This window comes from Macaca nemestrina, chromosome 4 (genome assembly GCF_043159975.1).
Source record: "Macaca nemestrina isolate mMacNem1 chromosome 4, mMacNem.hap1, whole genome shotgun sequence".
Lineage (NCBI taxonomy): Eukaryota > Metazoa > Chordata > Mammalia > Primates > Cercopithecidae > Macaca > Macaca nemestrina.
The window spans coordinates 106,186,314-106,205,694 of record NC_092128.1 but is presented as its reverse complement, the minus strand read 5'-3'; the positions used below and the strand labels follow the sequence as shown (position 1 = coordinate 106,205,694).

At 42.9% G+C, this 19,381-nt stretch overlaps 1 protein-coding gene across 5 annotated transcripts in view; it reads left to right on the top strand.

Annotated features, from left to right (window-relative positions):
- LOC105475862 (HERPUD family member 2) overlaps positions 1-19,087 on the top strand; it is a 97,615-nt gene extending 78,528 nt beyond the window's left edge. For 2 of the 5 annotated variants that reach the window (XR_011622287.1, XR_011622284.1), the window contains 3 exons: positions 13,738-15,130; positions 15,591-18,192; positions 18,970-19,087. The gene's annotated coding sequence lies outside the window, so the exon portion shown is untranslated. The remainder of the gene's footprint in view (positions 1-13,737; positions 15,131-15,590; positions 18,193-18,969) is intronic. The other 3 variants (XR_011622286.1, XR_011622285.1, XR_011622288.1) reach the window with 3 other exon arrangements.
- Positions 19,088-19,381: the final 294 nt, after the last annotated feature.

Here is a 19,381-nt window from a genome sequence, read left to right as displayed (position 1 = left end):
AACCATAATTTCACTAGAAGTGAAAAAGGTGTGATTATTTGGGCCCTTCCAATTCTGGAAATTTTCAGTTTAAAAATCTTTGTCCATTTGGTAGATGAAAAATAGTTTCGCATGTGTGCAACACATATTTCTTGAATGTTTTCTATATGCCATTACTCCATTGGACAGTGTTACTTTAATTTCAAAGTGTGTCGATCTTCATTGAGATTCAGCATATTTTCATATACTTGGTAGCTAATTATAATTCTTTTTTTTTTTTTTTTTGAGACGGAGTCTCGCTTTGTTGCCCAGGCTGAGATGCAGTGGCGTGATCTCAGCTCACTGCAACCTCCACCTCCCAGGTTCAAGCGATTTTCCTGCCTCAGCCTCCCAAGTAGTTGGGACTACAGATGTGTGCCACCACACCCGGCTAATTTTTTGTATTTTTAGTAGAGATGGGGTTTCACCATGTTAGCCAGGATGGCCTCGATCTCCTGACCTCAAGTGATCCACCCGCCTCGGCCTCTCCGTTCTTTTGTGTATAGCTCACTCTAGCTGAGGTGAGAGTGGATGGTTGGAGGGGGAGGGAGCCAGAATGGCAGACAGAGATATGTCCAGAGGCCATTGCAGTGGTGCAAGTGTGAGAAGTGGGTACCGTGAGAAGGGGTCAGGTTTGGGAGGTATTGCATAGGCTGGGCTAATAGCATTTGCCGATGGATTGTGTGTGAGCTATGAAGGGAATCAAGGATGACTTGGAGGTTTTCAGGCTGAGCAACTGAGTGGGCAGTGGCCTCACTTTCTGAGCTGGAGAAGGCAGGAGCCTGAGGTATAGTGGCTGGGAAGAGGAGGTGGTGGCTGGTCTTGCTCAGCTGGAAGCTCAGGAATGCTGGGCCAGGTTTCCAGGCCTGCTGGTCTTTGGGCCTGGGAGAGATGTACTGTGTTGTGGAAGCTGGTTCAGGGGATCAGTCTCTCTCTGCAGGTAAGGAAGGACACACAGCAGCAGAAGCCTATTCTTTCCACAGCCCAAGACACTCTCTTTCATATATATATTTTGTGAAGATTTTCGTCCCTGCTTCTCTATTTTCTGATTTTTAAAAGTGAATCTTACAAGCATTTTTCTTTATTTAAATACATACATATTATACATTTAAAATAGAACATGGCATGACGGGAAAGTATAAAGATTTGCTCATTTATGTCTATACTGTTGGACTTGTATGATGTTTCCAAATCTTTATAAATATATGTTGCAATGGACATTTTTGGGTATATGTGTGTGCTTATGTATTTGCTAAATTATCCTTTAGGATAGATACATTTCCAGGATTTCAATTGCTGCATCAGAATATAAAAGGTGCAAAGCCATTTCATTGATTCTTTTGTTTCAGTCCCTGATGCCTCATCGAATCCGGGGCCAAGTTCAATCCTCCTTCTACTGCTCCAGACGGCTCCCCTTTCTCCCTCTCCCACCAGGACCCCTAATCTCCCCCGTTTCCCCAACGCTCCTTCTCAGAGCCAGGCTTCCTCTCACTACCAGCCAACCCCTACCCTTCTGGAAGTCCACCAGTAATCTGAACACATCTCTTGTATCTGCGCTAAAGCCACCATTGAGGATATTCAGAATTTTGCTGTGGAATCTGCTTGGAAAACTAACAGAGTATTAATAATATTTAGAAGAATTATGTAATAGAGGAAAAGTTATGGGGGATCAGAGAGATTTAAGTGTGTATTTTTGTCTTACCCCTTACTAGCTAAAATGTAAATGAATTTGAAGCCTGTAGGCATGTGCTTAAAAAATCACCGTGGGCAAGTCATGTATACTCTGTGTGAGCCTCAAGTGCTCAGTTAAAATGGGAAGAATAATCACTATATCCTAGGATTAGCGTGAGGGGTGCACGAAAAAGCACGTGAAACACACAGCCTCATATCTGGTGTACAATACCTTGTATTTATTTGGGTTTGCTTTCCTTCCATTCAATTTTCCCTTGGTTGCATCATCTTAGAAATTATGGCTAAATATTAGAGCTCTTTGTATCCTCAATAAAAAAGACATGGACTTAGATAACACTTTACCACGAAATCAGCTGAGGTTTGTGTTGCTTCTCAAATCTAGGAAGCACGTTAGTCAGAGGCTGAATGCTAACCCTCTTTTCTCTGAGCCACAGTGGAAAAAAAGGAGATTTTCCTGTATCACTCTGATAGTATTCTGTTTCCTTCACCAATGTAAGTCTGTTATTGCAGCGAAGAAAATGCACTGATACCTGGATGAAAGGGGACTCCATGGAATATGAAGTTGTTTGAAAAGATATGAGTGGCATGCATTAAGATGCCAGGTTTTTATTTTATTTCTCTTCAGCTTGTAAACACTTCGGTAACCTGCAAAGATGCTGGAGCCGCTGGGGAAGAAAGTCCAGCCAGGATGTCCAAATGCCACTGCCACATCAGGATTACTAATGGGCATGGTCATCTTCTAACCAGTGAGCTTCTTTAATTTTGGGGAGACAACAAAAATGAATCAAAAGAATAATGTGGTTCTAATGTCATCTCTGAGAAAAATGATATCAGCCAAACCCTGTATCCTTAAGCCAGGCTGATCTGCCCGACACCATAAGGGCAGTTGGCAAATAGGCACACAGCAGTGCATTAGCTCAGTGGGCTTAGTTTTGGATGCTAAATTCCAGTTTCACTCTCATTGCCCTTGGCTTCTGCCAGGGACTTGGTCTCAGTGTCAGCCCTACTTTTGCCACATAGATTTTGTGTTTGAACTGTTTTTCCGACTTTGATGCTCAGATCGCCTCACAACTCAAGCTCTGGCCTCCTCCTTCCTGACTGCTTTGAGTAGACACAGACCTACTTTTTCTCCAAGGACAAAATACTTATCTGGGCTCTGATCATGCTACCTTAGTCACCTAAATATCATCAGTGCTGATTCCTAACCACTCTGACTATTGTCACCAGAAAGTGGCCTGATAGTGTTGGGAAGTCTTGCTCCTTGTCTGGGGCCCGAGGCCCTCTTTTGAAGTTTGAAGGCTCTTCTGTAGGTAGGTAGGTAGGTGGGGTTATCATTTGCTTAGCAGCCAAACCAAAATGTTGTATACTACCTGTGGTAGGTAGAATGATGACCCTCCAACAATGTCCACATCCTAATCCCCTGAACCTGTGAGTATATCGTGTGACATGGCAAGGGGGAATGAAGGTCGCAGAAAGAATTAAGTTGCTAATCAACTGATCTTATGATTGGGAAATTATTTTGGATTACTGAAGCAAGTCTAATGTAATTATTAGGGTCTTTAAGGTGGGAGAGGGAAGCAGAAGAGGAGGTCAAAAGGAGAGAGAGATTTGAAGATGCTCCACCCCTGGCTTTGAAAATGGGGAAAGGGACCACAAGGAGCTGGAAAAAGCAGAGAAAGATTCTTTCCTAGAGCCTCCAGGAGGACACAGTCCTGCTGACGCCTTGATTTTAGCCCAGGATGATCAATGTCTGACTTCTGGCCTCTAGAATTGTAAGACAATGCACTTATGTCCTTCAAAGCCTCCAAGTGGGGGCTAATGTTATAGCAGTAACAGGACATTAATATACCCTTCAAATAACAAAGAGCTTCTTTCTATTCAATAATGAATTTTTATAAATGAAACAAAAAAAATCCATCCTTGAACATGGAAAGTTAAATTGTCACCTCAAATGCCTGGATTACTGAATATAAATTGGTGTTTTTCTAGCCAAAATACCGATGTTTGAGAAGCAGAGAGGATGAGCTGCTCCTTCTCTTACTGAGATAGATGGGATCAGTAAGAGGAAGTCCCCTTTGATTTTAAACAGAGGCTCTAGGAAGGTCCAACATCTGTTCTGCCTTGATCTTGTCTCTGGTCATCTGATGGCAAGGAAAGGTGAACCCAGAGTCAGCAATTGGTTCAAAAGATAGTGTGCCCCAGTGCCTGGGCAGCCTGGCCTGTCTGCCACCCCAGGTCTCTGTAGAGCCCAGAAGAGCCCACCTGAAGCTCTCTCCAGATCCCTCTCAGCAGCCTGAGGGAGAGCAAAGGACCACAGGCAAAGATGTTTGTTCTAATTCACAGTGTCCATGTTTTTCCTGCCAACGAGTCACCCTGCTCTTGTAATTGACCCCTGCATGTCCTTGGGGGAGAAGTGGTAATGGTGGGAGAGGCCAGGGGAAGATCCAAAGGAGGAGCTGACTCGGGATCCCCATCCTGCCATTCATCCAGCAACATCTGCAGGCTGTGCAAAGCCCTGCCTTGCATCTCTGCAGGCAAGCTCAGGCTGCAAAATGAATGCAAGGCAGGTGTGGCAGTGGGGAAAAGAAGGCAAGGGGAGGAGTAACTGTGTAGCTTGATTTCATACTCTTAACCTTTTAAGAATTCTAACCTGAAAAATGTTGCCAGCTAAGGATAAGGTACTTTGCAATTTGTTATCCCATTTTACTCTCCACCCATTTTATAGTAGAGTAAAGTGAACTTTTACAATGTATCTTAGTCCATTCAGGCTGCTATAACAAATATACCACAAACTGGAGGTCCTAAAGAGAAATATGTATTTATCACAGTTCTGGAGGCTGGGAAGTCCAAGATCAAGGTTCCAGCGGATTCGTTGCCTTCTTTCTGGTTTTCATATGACCATCTTCTCACTGTGTCCTCACATGGTGAAAACAGATCAAGAGAGCTGTAAGGGCACGAATCCCATTTGTGAGGGCTCCAGGTTCATGATCTAATTACCTTTCAAAGAGAGTCATCTCTACCAACACATTAGGGGTGAGGATTTCAACATGTGAATGTTGGGGGTACAGATTCAGTTCATAATACCATGTGACAGGCAATATTCTAAAATATTCACAGAAAATCTAACTAATTTAGGTACTAGATTTTGGATGGCAATTTGGATGGAGTCTGAAAAAACTTCCCCTTTACAATATTGCTTTATGGAAAAGAGGCTTGTTCTATAAGTGAAGAGTGGATGAGGCTTTTCCCTCATGACAGATTATCTGAACCAGGATTCTTAGTTGCTCCTGTCAAGTCAGAGGGGCTTAGGATGTAGCCCCTTCAGTTCCTACACAGCCATGCCCATCGCAGGCAAAGTCACTTGGGGGGCTCCTCTCAGAAAACTGCAGTGTGGGGAACAACCCTTCTTGCTGTGGGTGAGGAAAACCCAGGTCAATCCTTCTCAGTAGACTACTCTGAGAACTCTGTAAGGAGCTTTAAAAATATCCTGCCTAGGCCCCACCCCGAACTAGTGAACTCAAGTCAGGGTTGTGAAACATTGGCCTCTTTTAGGACAAAGGCCTGGAAAACGTTTCTGTGTCACATGACAAAAATCCTTTTTCTTAACCCCCGACCCATCTGGAGAGACAGACAAAACGAGCAAATGGACACACCAAGACACCAACTGGTTTCTGAAGGTTTCACCTGGTTACATCAAAGATGCAGAGGCTACAACTTTGTGCACATCCTTAGTCAAATTCTTAAATTGAAAATTTAGATATGAAAGTAATTGATCAAAATATATGGGCACTTTGGAGACTTTTGAGACAAATTTCCTGATAAAAAACAGAGTCTCTCCAGAAGTGTGAAGAGTGCCATTTCTCTGAGCCCTTGCTAACACTGTGCTTTATACTTAAAAAGTTTTGCCAGTTTGTAAATGAAAAATTGTTTTTCATGTATACAATAAATATTCATTGAGAAGTCACTTTGTGCCAAGCACTACATTGAGCAATGTGTTATTTTAATTTCTTTTTTTTGAGACGGAGTCTCGCTGTGTCGCCCAGGCTGGAGTGCAGTGGCCGGATCTCAGCTCACTGCAAGCTCTGCCTCCCGGGTTTTTATGCCATTCTCCGGCCTCAGCCTCCCAAGTAGCCGGGACTACAGGCGCCCGCCACCTCACCCGGCTAGTTTTTTGTATTTTTTAGTAGAGACGGGGTTTCACCGTGTTAGCCAGGATGGTCTCGAACTCCTGACCTCGTGATCCGCCCGTCTCGGCCTCCCAAAGTGCTGGGATTACAGGCTTGAGCCACCGCGCCCGGCCGTGTTATTTTAATTTCAAAATGTTTAGTTGCTTGCTGAGATTGAACATCTTTTCAGAAATTCAATATTATACATATATATTTTCTATTTGTAAAGCTCACTCTAGCTGTGACAAGATGATAACTGCACAGTGGGAGGGGACTGGGGGGCCAGGATGGAGATAGCGAGACACATCCAGAGGCCATTGCTGTACTGCAGGTGGCATCCAAGGGTGGCTGGGCTGAGTGTGAGAAGTGGAGGTGGTGAGAAGGGGTCACAGTTGGGACATGTATTGTAGGGGGAGAGCTAATAGTGTGTGTTGATGGACATGGACTATAAGGCGAAGTGGGGAAAAAAAGATGACTTGGAGGTTTTCAGGCTGAGCAACTGAGTAGTTGGTGGCCTCATTTCCTTAGGTGGGGAAGACAGGATGGAATAGGTTAGAGTGGGGAAGGGTGGACCAAGATTTCTTTTATGTGCAAGATGTCTATTAGACAAGTGGAGATGCTGAGCCAACAGTTGGATTTACAAGCTTGGAAATCAGGAGGGATTAGTTTGGAGATATAGATTTGAGAGCCAGAGTACAGATAGTTTCTAAAGCAGTGAGAATGGGTGAGATTTCTTAGAGAGAGAGAGAAGAGATAGATAAATGAAGACCAAGAACTGGGGAATGTAATAATTTAAAGTTCTGGGAGAGAAGCAGAGTCTAGAGAAGGAGAGAAAATGAACAACTGGTGAGACAAAATATCTAGTGAGTTTTCTATGAAAGAAACCTAAGGAAGAAATATTCCAAAAGTGTCAGCCGGGCGGGGTGGCTTGCACTTTGGGAGGTGCTAGGTGGGCGGATCACCTGAGGTCAGGAGTTTGAGACCAGCCTGGCCAATGTGGTGAAACCCCATCTCTACTAAAAATACAAAAATTAACCAGGCTTGGTGGTGTGTGCTTGTAATCCCAGCTACTTGGGAAGCTGAGGTGGGAGAATCGCTTGAACCTGGGAGGCAGAGGTTGCAGTGAGCCGAGATCATGCCATTGCACTCCAGCCTGGGCGACAGAGTGAGACTCTGTCTCAAACATCTCAAAAAAAAAAAAAAAAAAAAGTGTCAACTGCAGTCAGTGAGATGGGGACAAGAAATTGATATTAACTTTGACCATATGTTTGATAAGAGTTGCTTTCGTGGTGCAGTGGGGACAGAATCATGATTACAATGGTTAAAGAGGAAGAAGAGATGGTGACAAATCTCTTGAGGAATTTTGTGTTGAAGGGAACAGAGAAATAAAATAAAATTTGTATCTGTTCTTGGAATCTAGGAAAGATTTAAAAACAATATGTTTGTAGGCTCATGGGAATATTCTTCTCTGTGGGAGAAATGGATGATGCCAGAAGGAGAGGGAATAATGGCAGAACCTTTTACTTATCAATGAGAAGTCAAGAGAGAATGGGGTGCAGACTGCAAGGGGAAGGATTATCTTTGGTTTGCTCAGGGATATTTGTTAGACAGTGAAAATGGAATATGGGGTACAAATGCAGACCAGTTCATGGATTTAGTGGGACTGAGATGTGGGCATTCACTTTGCACTCACATATGTTGACTGCTTTGTCTGCAACAACCTAGGTACCTCAAGACATGGAGATCAACTTGTTCCTCAATGCCACATTCCAAGCTATTTCATCTTCAAAAACCTCAGACTGAAGAATCAAGCCTTTTCTCTTATCCACTGCAGCCATCTACTCAACACCTTCCAATACCCCACACCCTGCTTCTTGAATCGGTGTATTTAGCATTTGGATCACTGGCTTTCTGTACATGGTTGCTCATGTAGAACTTTGGGCAACTCACTGTGCCCACAAATTATGAGTCCAATAACCTGTTGCTCCAGATGCTTGATTTCCTCAACTCCAGTGACCTTGAAGTGAGGTCCACCTCACTCTTCTGATAGTGGCAGGAGGCAGTCAAATGCCTAGGCAGATGGGGTGGGTCCCCAGTGAAACTCCCCTTCAAACCAAAGACAGTTCAAAGCCTGAAAGCCAAGCTACAAGTCTTGGATAAATCCATGGACCAGACTGAGAACCTCTCTTCTCATTTGGCATGCTTTCCTCTGATTGATCCCCACCTTTCACCTATTTTGCATATAGCTACCCTTTCCTAAGTGGTTTCTTGCACTGTGTTTCTTACCCATCTTTGATTGGTGCCTTTGTTTTAGCCTTTCTTGCATACTCATAAACCAATCAGCATGCACTCCCCCATTCTGAGCCCATAAAAGCCCTGGACTCTGCCACAGTTGGTGGGGACTGCCTGCCTTCAGGTGGGGGGAGCTACCCAACTTCAGGTAGGGGGCTGCCTTCTCTTGATCCCCTCTCTGCTGGGAGCTGTTACTCAGTAAAACTCTCTGCCCTGCTCACCCTTTGACTGTCAGCATATTCTCATTCTTCTTGGACATGGGACAAGAACTTGAGACCTGCTGAATGTGGGTATGAAAAAGGCTATAACATCCCCTTTGGGGCTTCAGGGTCACTGGCATCCCTGTTCAAGCACCACCACATTCCCCTTGTTGGAATGCTGGTGCACAGGGCGGAGGCAGGTCAAGGCACCCCCAGCCTGGCCCAGCTGTGGGCTGAGTGTGGATCCTGTGGTGAACACGGGATCCAGCCAGAGTACAAACCAGGTGTGGCCTGGCTCGTCGAGTGACCAGGGTGCCTCCTGTTGTGAGCCCAGGGCTGAGTGAGGCTCAGGTGTGGGTTTTGCCGGCTGTGGATATCTCCAGCTGGCCAAGCAGCACTGAAAAATTCCTGCATCACTGGTACTTGCTTGTAGGGTCATAATGAAAATCAGGGAGTGCATCTTTTAAGGGGGCCCAGGTAAAGCGTGTCCTCCAGTGCCAGCCACGTTTCACTCAGAAGAAAAAAGGGAAAACAGACTGGGAGTAGTGGCTCGTACCTGTAATCCCAGCACTTTGGGATCTTGAGATGGGCAGATCACCTGAGGTCAGGAGTTTGAGACCAGCCTGGCCAACATGGTGGAAACCTGTCTCTACTAAAAATGCAAAAATTAGCTGGGCGTGGTGGCACATGCCTGTAATCCCAGCACTTGGGGAGGCCAAGGAGGGCATATCACCTGAGCTCAGGAGTTTGAGATCAGCCTGGCAACATGGCGAAATCCCATCTCTACTAAAAATACAGAAATTTGCCAGGAATGGTGGTGCATGCCTGTAATCCCAGCTACTTGGGAGGCTAGGCAGAAGAATTGCTTGGACCCGAGAGGCAGAGGTTGCAGTGAGCCAAGATCACACCACTGCACTCCAGCCTGGGTGAACAGAAGGAGACCTCTCAAAGATAATAATAATAATAACTTTTAGGATATGGCTGGAGATTAAAAGTGATTTTGCTGATGAGAGGTGGTTAATTTGGGACGATGAAGAGAGGAAGTGATTAGGTCCAGTTGGGGCATTACAGATCAGAGTGGGGTAAGCACGTCTCTGATTATGCTGAGGACTGAAGCAAATGGGATGTGTGGTATAGTGGAATTGGTCCTTCCTTTGAGGAAGGAGGGCCATCAAAGGAAAGCTGTAGATTATTTAGCTGTTGAGCATGTAAGGTGTGGGACCTTCTCAGTAGCAACTGAGGCAACTCCCAGAGCCCTGGCAACCTCAGGGAAGGACCAGGGTGGCTGATCTTTCTTTCAGATGCCCTCAGGCAAAGTTCTTGGGGCTGGTTCCAGGTGTCCTCTTGTGGCGGCTAAGCATCTAGTCCAGGTGACTGATGTCTCCCTTGAGGGTAGGGAATGACTTCTTAGAGCAGATGGAAGGTTTCTCCAGCAGCTTTGTGTGTGACTCTCATATATGTTTTATTTTTTCCTGCTTATTTGTTTTCTGATTTGTGTGTAACTGAACCTTAGGCATTAAGCATTTTTCTATTCATATATTATTCACAATTATATTTTTATGTTGTATAATATTGCATGGTATAAAGCATAAAATGTGCTATTTTATTTCCTTATTGTTGGAAATGTATGCTATTTCCAAATCTTTGCAAATATATGTTACAATGAACATTTCTACATATATATGTATATTTTATTTGCTAAATTATTACTTAAGATAAATTTCCAGGGTCAGGATTATTGGATTGAAATATAGGAAAGGGACCAGGCGCAGTGGCTCACACCTGTAATCCCAGCACTTTGGAAGGCCAAGGCAAACGGATCAACTGAGGTCAGGAGTTCAAGACCAGGCTGGTCAACATGGTGAAACCTCGTCTCTACTAAAAATACAAAAATTAGCCAGGTGTGGTGGCAGGCACCTGTAATCCCAGCTACTTGAGAAGCTGAGGCATGAGAATCACTTCAACTTGGGGGTGGAGGTTGCAGTGAGCCAACATCACACCACTGCACTCCAGCCTGGGCCACAGAGCAAGACTCGATCTCCAAAAAAAAAAAAAAAAAAAAGAAAAAAATATGTGAATGGTTTACGGCCATTTCCATGACCCATTAGTTTTAATCCTAAATACATCATCTAATGCAGAAGGAAGTTTAGTTCTCCTTTCATGGCTCCAGGCTGCTCCTCCTTCCTTTATCCACCTCCTAATATAGTTCCTCAATTTCCTCTGACCCCCAAACATGTCTCTTTAGCACCGTATTTCCTGTTACCAACAGCTGTCACTCTTAGCCTCCAGAATTCCACCAGTAAATTTAACAGATCTCTTGGATTTTTGTTGAAGCTGCCACGAAGATAGTCAGAAGAATTTGTTCTTGAATCTGATTAAAGCAGTGTAATAGTATTTGGAGGTATCAGGTTATAGAGGGAAAGATTTGAGAGCTGGAGAAACCTAAAATTGAATTTTAGCGTTAGCATTTCCTAGCTAAAAATGCTATAAAACATATGCAAATGTAGACATGTTATGAAAATTACCTTAAGCAAGTCTTTTATACTCTCTGAGCTTAATGTGTTGAACTATAAAATTACTCTAATGAGAATGCTTTCATATAATTGATGCATGAGATAAAGGCAAATGTGAAAATACCTTCTGGCACATGTCTGGTGTGTGAAAATTATTATTGCTGTTTCTCATTTTTTTTCTGTATTGACTGGCTTTTGGTCATTCTTGGATCAGATGACTCAGTGTTTGAGTCATTGGTGGTATCATTGCCTGTCAGTCAAAACTCCCAAGGAATACATCTGCAGTGGAACATATTTGCCTGTGTTACTTGCTGCAACAAAGGAGACCACACACCATGAGGAAATCAGGAAGCATTTCAGGATTTAAACCTGTTAGGTGGTTTTGGGGGGTGTCTGAAGAAGCAGGGTACTCTCCTGGGTTGGATACTGTCAGGAAGTAAAATTAAATCTATGCATGGACAACTTAATGTTTTACCTTGGAAGTGGGAGAAATGGAATGGAACTGAAGATGTAATTGGCGAAAAGGCAATGGCCACTCGTGAGCTGAGAGAGGAAGAAATTGGATTGTTTTTATAGTATTTCCAGTATTCTCGTGTTTGTATTCAGACATAACTTCAGAGGGATTTGACATTTTTCCTACTCTATCATGGTCACACGTTGAATTGATCTGATGTAGGTGTTCTGTGAAATTTGTTTATCTTCAGTAGAACATCATGGTCGTGCTGTTAGTGCAAGCTGACAGCTTTTGGATACGTTTTTCTTGTAATTCTTACTTTTGGTCAACAGCAGATGAAGTTAGGCCACAGGTAATTAATCTATGATATTGAGGTTTTTCACCATTACTGAGATTCTGCCTGTTGGGAGACTGTCTAGAGAACATTCTTTGTATTTGGACAAATTAGTACCTCTTACTCCATTTGTTATCAGATGAGTTGTTGAGTGATCTCACATGACAATGGTGATGTATTTTAGACTCAGTACAAGATGCATCAGTCAAGTGGTTTCTAGGCAATTATGAAAGACAAAATGACTATTCATTGGTTTTCCAAGGCCAGGGGCCCAGGTGACTAACCCCAGGCCATGAAAACATGAGTCAAAGTCCAAGTGGGTCTGCTGTAGGGATCTAAGCCATGACCCTTTCTTTCAGTCCAATCACAGACTATTCCATCTCTCCAATTGTACATATGTTGATGACACAGGGAGTGTTGACTATAGCATGAATTCCCTATTAACTAGTCCATTTAACTAGTTTATTTTGGGCCTTCACAGTAGAGGTAGTTTGTACTTAAGAGTAATACTGTATGGAGCACAGACCTTATTGAATGACAGTCACTTTAAAAAAAAAAAAAAAAAGGAAAACCAAACCCTCTACTTCTAATTTTACTAATTTTATATATTATTTATGTAACAATTTGCAGGGAAAGATAAATAAACCTTCATGGCTGTATTTACATATATGCATATAAATTAGCATAAAATTAAATGATAAATGTAAATATTTTAACTATAACTTCAAAATATAATTGACCTGTTGATATTTGTTAAAACAATATATATATAAAATACTATCTTAATACACTGTAATGCTTTTAACAATCAAATCACATCAATTATCTTATATACATATTCCTTTTTTCTGTAATTATTGCACTAGTCTACTCAACCATTTATATTATTATATGTAGCCAAATTAACCTGCTTTTATCCCCAAACAAAAAAGCAAACTAGAAAACTGTTGAATTGTTTTAAAATTTTGCCATTTTTAGCAAATTTAAGATAGCAAAACAAATGTAGGTAATCATAAAAGTCATTTGCATACCCTGTTAATTTGTAGCCATCTCAAGAAATAAGGGTAAATTAAAATTATATTTAGTCTTTTGAATCTTGTTCTTAGGAATTGTCTAGGTATCAAAAATTATTTCTTGATTCAATTTAATATTTGTCTTAGGTCTTAAAGTTGCTAAGGTTATGATTTTAATTAATACATTAGTTCTTTCTGTTTTGTTTATAATATTAAAAGAAGTTTTATAAGATTAAATGCTTTAAAATAGCATCTATTTTTACGATTCTATTTAATTATACAATGACTCTCTTGATGAGAGGTTCCCATTACTAGTTCCTTTTCACAGATAAGTAAACTATCGACTAAGTATTTATAAACTATTTAGTATTGTTAGAAATCATTCTGAAGACTTTACAACTTAATTTCATTTTGATATTGTGTTTTATACATTGTGGCTATTTGGTCCGGATCTGGACAAAGATTCCCTTTTGTAATTTCATTTTATGGATAAATTTTGCACATATGCTAAGAGTGTAAGCGAGCTGCTTTGAGTAATATTAGAAAGGTATGTTTTGAAGAAAATAATTCACGTGTCTGTTTTTTAAAGCCAATCAATATTTATATAGGTATGAAACAATTTTTACACTTGCCTTTTAACTATAATATAGCATTTGGGCAAACAAAGACAACATTTAAAGTGAAAAATATTTTCTCTCACTGATACTCATACTACTCACATTATTGTTGAGGTTATAATGGACACATAATTAAAATTAAAATACAGTTTTTATACTCTCGAAAGGGCAAAATAAAAAGTAATTATATGTATAATCATTTTGTAAATGATATACTTATCATTTATAAATCTCTGGATATTATAGCTTCATCTAGCAAAAAATATAATCTCTTAAGCAGGAGCAGCTGCATAAACTAATAAGGAGAGAGGCACGATTAAATTTTTTTCTAAGCAAGACAAAGGAAAGCTCCAAGTTTCCTGGCGTAGTTTTGGAAGTGCAATAGTTGATTTGTTTGAAGACTGAATTAATTTTGCAGGCACACATTTCTATTTTCAGGCTGTGAAGTTTGGGGGAGGTCTTGACGGTGGTGGCAGTGGTGGGATCCATGCACGGCGTGTGGAAGAAGGAGAGAAAGGAAGAGAAAGAGGCAAGGAGGGAGGAGGAAAATGAGGCCTTGAAATATCATACACAGTTCCTTGGACGGAAGGAGGAGCGAGGTGAGCATAACCTGGCAGCTTAAGCGGAAGCTGAGCAGAGGGGAGGGGAGCTCTGTTTTCCAATTAGGGAGGCCCCCTTGCTGTGAGGGACCAGCTGTGCACCAGCGGCTCTGTTTGGAAGAGCTACTTGCTGTGGGATGACTCATAATTCCTCTTCTAGAAACTGGACCTTTCCCCTGACTTCAGCTGTCTCCTCTTGTTCTGGGCCTGGACTTCTCTTCCTACAGGTCCTCCTAAGGAACTAAGTTGACCCTCTTCAGTTCTCAGGGTTTTCTGGCAGGCTCCAAGTTCCTGCTGACATCCTAAAGGCTAATGCTCTATAAGGAAGATTCTAGCTCCACAGCCTCCTTTTTGTCGGAGCTGAGATTATCCGTGGTTTTGCATTTCTCCTGAATCAGTGGGACATGTTTTTCTTCCAGCTGTGTCTCTCTTTTAACGAAAGGTTGGATTTCAGCTGATTAATGTATCTGAAAAAAGAAAAAAAGGTATGAAAAGTCTACATATGGCTGCACATGTCCCAGACTCTCACAAGAGGGGGAGGAAGTCAAGGTCAGGCTCAGGTTGGGTGGGGTCATGGCAACCTCCCTACTCACTTTCCTAAGGACATTCTCCAAGGGGTGCTGCACAGAGGGCACCCTGAGCACCATCCTGTAGCCACGGCTTCACAAGGTCACACTCCACACGTACCACAGAGCCACCCCAAGGGTTCAGCCCGGAGTCCTCCTCAGCACCTGGGAAGCAGTGCAGAACCATAGAACCTTGGGAGATGGCCGGACAGATTCAGCGAAGAGTACCTATGCTCTGGGACTGGCCAGCACATCCAGCTCCCTCCTTCCTCTCTCTCATAATTGCATACATGGGTACATAAGGAAACGCTGAAAGACTAGTACAATGGACATCCCTATATGTACCTGCTAGATAGAACAGTTGACATTTTCCTATATTTACTTCTATCTCTGTCTCTTTTTTTCTCTGAAACATTTCAAAGTAATAGATGACTTGACATTTCAGCGTGCGTTTGAAAATCGTGTGCACATTGTACTCCATTTCCATATGTCACTGTGGTCCTTTGTTAAGCTCATTTTCCAGATGAGGAAAGGAACTGAAGCACAGAGAAAGAAGTTACACAGGAAATTGCAGACCTGAAATTTATATCCAGCTCTCACTAGCTCTGAAGGTTGTGAGAAGCTTTTACAGTGATCTCTCCGACTGCGTGGAGGAGAAGGCCTCAGGTCAGTGCCTATCCTTTCTCACGTCTCCCTGGCACTCCCTTGTCTCCCTTTTCAGCACAGAGGGCACTTCTCAGGTGTAGAATGATTGCAGGCACAAGATCTCTCTCAAATTGAATCATGTATTTTAAAATTTATATTTAATTTTATACTTATCTATCATTTATGGCTATATTTTTGCATATGCCCATGTTTTATATTTTAAAAATGCATGGCAGTGGATATAAAGAAACTTTTTATACACATCTACTTAAATAAAAGTGTTATAATATTGGTAGTACATGGCAGAAATTATAGCAAAAATTGTCCCTTTGATAGGTGAATTATTCAAGCTTTAGCAATAATGTTGCAAACTCTGTGAAAGGGTTGCTGTGGGTATACACCACCCTTCCTCTGGCGGGGTCTGAACTTTAGGGGGCATTTCTGATTCCTAGTCCTGTCCTTGGCTGTCTTGGCTGTCTAGGGGAAGAGGAGAACCAGTCATTGGTGTGGCCTAAGTCGAAGGAGGAACTGTGGTGAGTCTTCTCCCTGACCCCCTTTTCCCACCCATCCTGACATATTTCTTCTGTTTTGCATTCCCAGTGCCAGGGACTGTTTGTGTGTCAAACATGACATAAAATGGATATCTTTCCCATGAGCAAAGGAAGAGGTGGGGGTGCTTACCCATCCCTAAGCCTTGGTTGCTTTCTCAGACACATTCTAAATAGCAAAGCAGTCTCCTCCAGGGGACCTTTAGAGGATGGGCTTCAGTGGCCCTCTGTGCAGCTCTCCTTGGTGGTGGTCCTTGGGAAGGTGAGCAGGGAGGGACTATGACATCTAAAGTCCAGGCTCTGACTACTTCTGTCCCTGGGAATCAGTGACATGTGAAGCTATGGCTAGATTTTTCATAGATCTCTTATTTGTATTCAAAAAGCATTCAGAAGTTTTTATTTAGCTAAAAGTTGGCTTTATGTTAAGCGGGAGGCAGTTGGCACAGAACTTGTCTATTGATTAAGGAAATATGTAAATCCTTGACAACCTCATGTCTGATAAAAGGGAATATGAGACACTGGAGTCTCCTCTAGGGGGCGCTAACCTCCAGAATCAGCTGTGGGGAGCCACGTGCAGGAAAGCCACCCTGAGTTGAAGAGGACTCACTGAGTGGTGCGCCCCCTGCCCCTGGCCATCTCTCCAAGGCAAAATGAACAGGCACGGTACTCACAGTCCTGCGCACTGGGAGGGTTTCCTTTCACTACTGCCTTTCAGAGCTGTCTCAAAGTGGGGTGGTAGTGCTGCCGCCCACTCCCAGATGGTGTCTAGATATCAGGCCGAACTGCCTGTCCAACAAGCCTGTCAAGTGATCATAGAGGAATCCTCATGAGGCCATACACATGGGTTGAGGGAGAGGATGCAGTGTAGCAAGGGAAGGGGGCCGGGGTTTCTGAGGGCCAGTGTAGCCGGGACAAGGGCAAAGGCACCTGCTGGAGCTCAGTCCATATATAACACTTCTGCTTGACGATGGAGCACTGCTTCATATTCTTAACTTTATGGCTTGGGGGGTTAGAAAGCACCCAACACGTGACATGGAGCTTAAGGCACATGGTGATGGGTGGCCCATGGGCAGTTTTGTCTCTACTAAGGCCCAACAGAAATCTAAAAGCTGTTTCTCTAAAGGAGAGTAGTTACCAGCAGAGAGCCACAGAGCTTCCGCCAAATCCTGTGAGTCTTCACTGTGATTTAGCCTAGAGAGGTCTGCCAAACACTCCACGCAGAATCCCTATTTGCCATTGACCCTTCAAGCAGCGTCAGTTCTTATGGGTTCTATGTCCCAAGTGAGAAGCCTGTACATCAGCCTGGACCTGTTGCAGAACTCTCTCTTGTGGGTCTCACTCAACACTGGAAGCTTTGTGGCTCACTAGGTAGATGAGTTGGAATAATATGCCTGAATGAGGAATATATTGCCTGCCAAACCCAGAGAGGTTCACCAGGGGTCGTGCCTCTTTCTTAGTGGTAGGAGGGGCCAGATACAGCAACACGCTCTTCAATATGGAAGGAATATGTCTCAGATCATTAAATCCTTCAATTTTTCACAAAGATAGAAAGCTTCTTTTTTTTTGTAGCATAATAGTATGATTTTTTGTTGTATGCTGTTGTATGCTATTTGTGGATTTTTTGGTGATATCTTACCAATGCAGCTAGAAGTCATTTCTTCCTTTTCATCAGATCCAGTCAACATAACATCATCAATGCAATTGACCAGAATAATGTTCTGCAGCATGAAAAATGTGATCAACATCCTATACACTAGGGCTGGAGAGTTGATATATCCCTGCAATAGGACGGTGAAGGAAAATTGCTGGCCTTCTCAGCTGAAAGCAAATTACTTTTGATGATGTCTACTAACAGTAGAGAAACAAAGAGTATTTGCCAGACCAATAGCAGCATGGCAGGTGCTAAGGGATGTGTTGAAACTATGTTTGGAATATGCAATTGAAACTATGTTTGGCATAACAGCAATTGTGTCACCATCTGATTAAATTTCTGATAATTGGAGTCACCATCTGATTAAATTTCTGATTATTCACTGCCATTCTGTTTACTGCACAGGTCAAATCAGTGAGTCAAACGGGGATTGGTAAGAATCATCACCTCTGATCTTTCAGAGGTCCTATGGTGGCACTAATCTCTACAGCCCCTCCAGGAATGAGACATTGCTTTTGGTTTGCTTAAATTCTTATGGGTAGAATCTGTTTAGTGGCTTTTACTTGGATTTTTCTATTATAATAACCTGAGCATACAAATCAAAATGGCTGCCACTTCACTTTCACCCTCCAAATCTCATGTAAAACATCTCTTGAGGCCCACCTGAACCAGAAAGGAATTCTGGGAAGCATGGCTCAGCCTAGCCAAGTTGATATTTTAAACCGTTTCAAACTATGGTCATCTTTACACTTTACACTTCAGCATGCTTTTGCAAATGATGACATTCTACTGTGTAATTGTATGCCGTTGTGGTACTGCGTTATTTTATTTCACAGATAAGGAAACTGAAGCGCAGAGATAAGAGAACTTGTCCAGGTTACACAGTAAGTGGGGGAGCTAGAGTTTATATCCAACTCTGTCTAGCTTCAAAATCTGTGCTTTCTTTTCCTTCTTTCTTTCTCTCTTTCTTCCTTTCTTTCTTCCCTCCATCCCTCCCTCCCTCCCTCCCTCCCTGCCTCCCTCCCTGCCTCCCTCCCTCCCTCCCTCCCTCCCTCCCTCCCTTCCTTCCTTCCTTCCTTCCTTCCTTCCTTCCTTCCTTCCTTCCTTCCTTCCTTCCTTCCTTCCTTCCTTCCTTCCTTCCTTCCTTCTTCAGAATCTCGCTCTGTCACCCAGGCTGGAGTGCAATGGCGCCATCTCAGCTCACTACAACCTCCGCCTCCTAGGTTCAAGTGATTCTCCTGCCTCAGCCTCCCGAATAGCTGGGATTATACGTGCGCACCACAACACCCAGCTAATTTTTGTATTTTTTAGTAGAAATGGGGTTTCATCATATTGGCCAGGCTGATCTTGAACTCCTGACCTTGTGATCCACCCACCTTGACCTCCCAAAGTGCTGGGATTACAGACATTAGCCACTGCACCAGGCCAACCTGTGCTCTTTCTACTGCACTCATGCCTTAGGGTGTGCACATCTAATGGTATTTACAGGGACTTCATAGTACAATGGTATGCTACATGGACACAATGTTCAATCATATAATGAAAAAACATAAGTTATTTTTATTATTGTGTCAATGAAAAAGTCTCAAGTTAGAACCAGTATGTTTCTAATACCTGTCACCTCACTAACCTTTTCTTTGTTCTTTTTTTTTCTGAGACAGAGTCTCACTCTCTCACCCAGGCTGGAGTGCAGTGGTGTGATCTTGGCTTACCACAACCTCTACCTCCCAGGTTCAAGTGATTCTCATGCCTCAGCCTCCCAAGTCGCTGGGATTACAGGTACACACCACCGCACCTGGCTATTTTATTTTATTTTATTTTATTTTATTTTTTTAGTAGATGGGGTTTTGCCATGTTGGCCAGGCTGGTCTCAAACGCCTTACTTCAGGTGATCTGCCCACCTGGGTCTCCCGGAGTGCTGGGATTACAGGCGTGAGCCACCGCACCCAGCCAACTAACACTTTAGTATCTCACTTTAAAAAAAGAAGGATCAGACCCTAGTCTTGGCAGTAACATACATATGCGTGCGTGCACACACACACACACACACACACACCCATACACACACACACA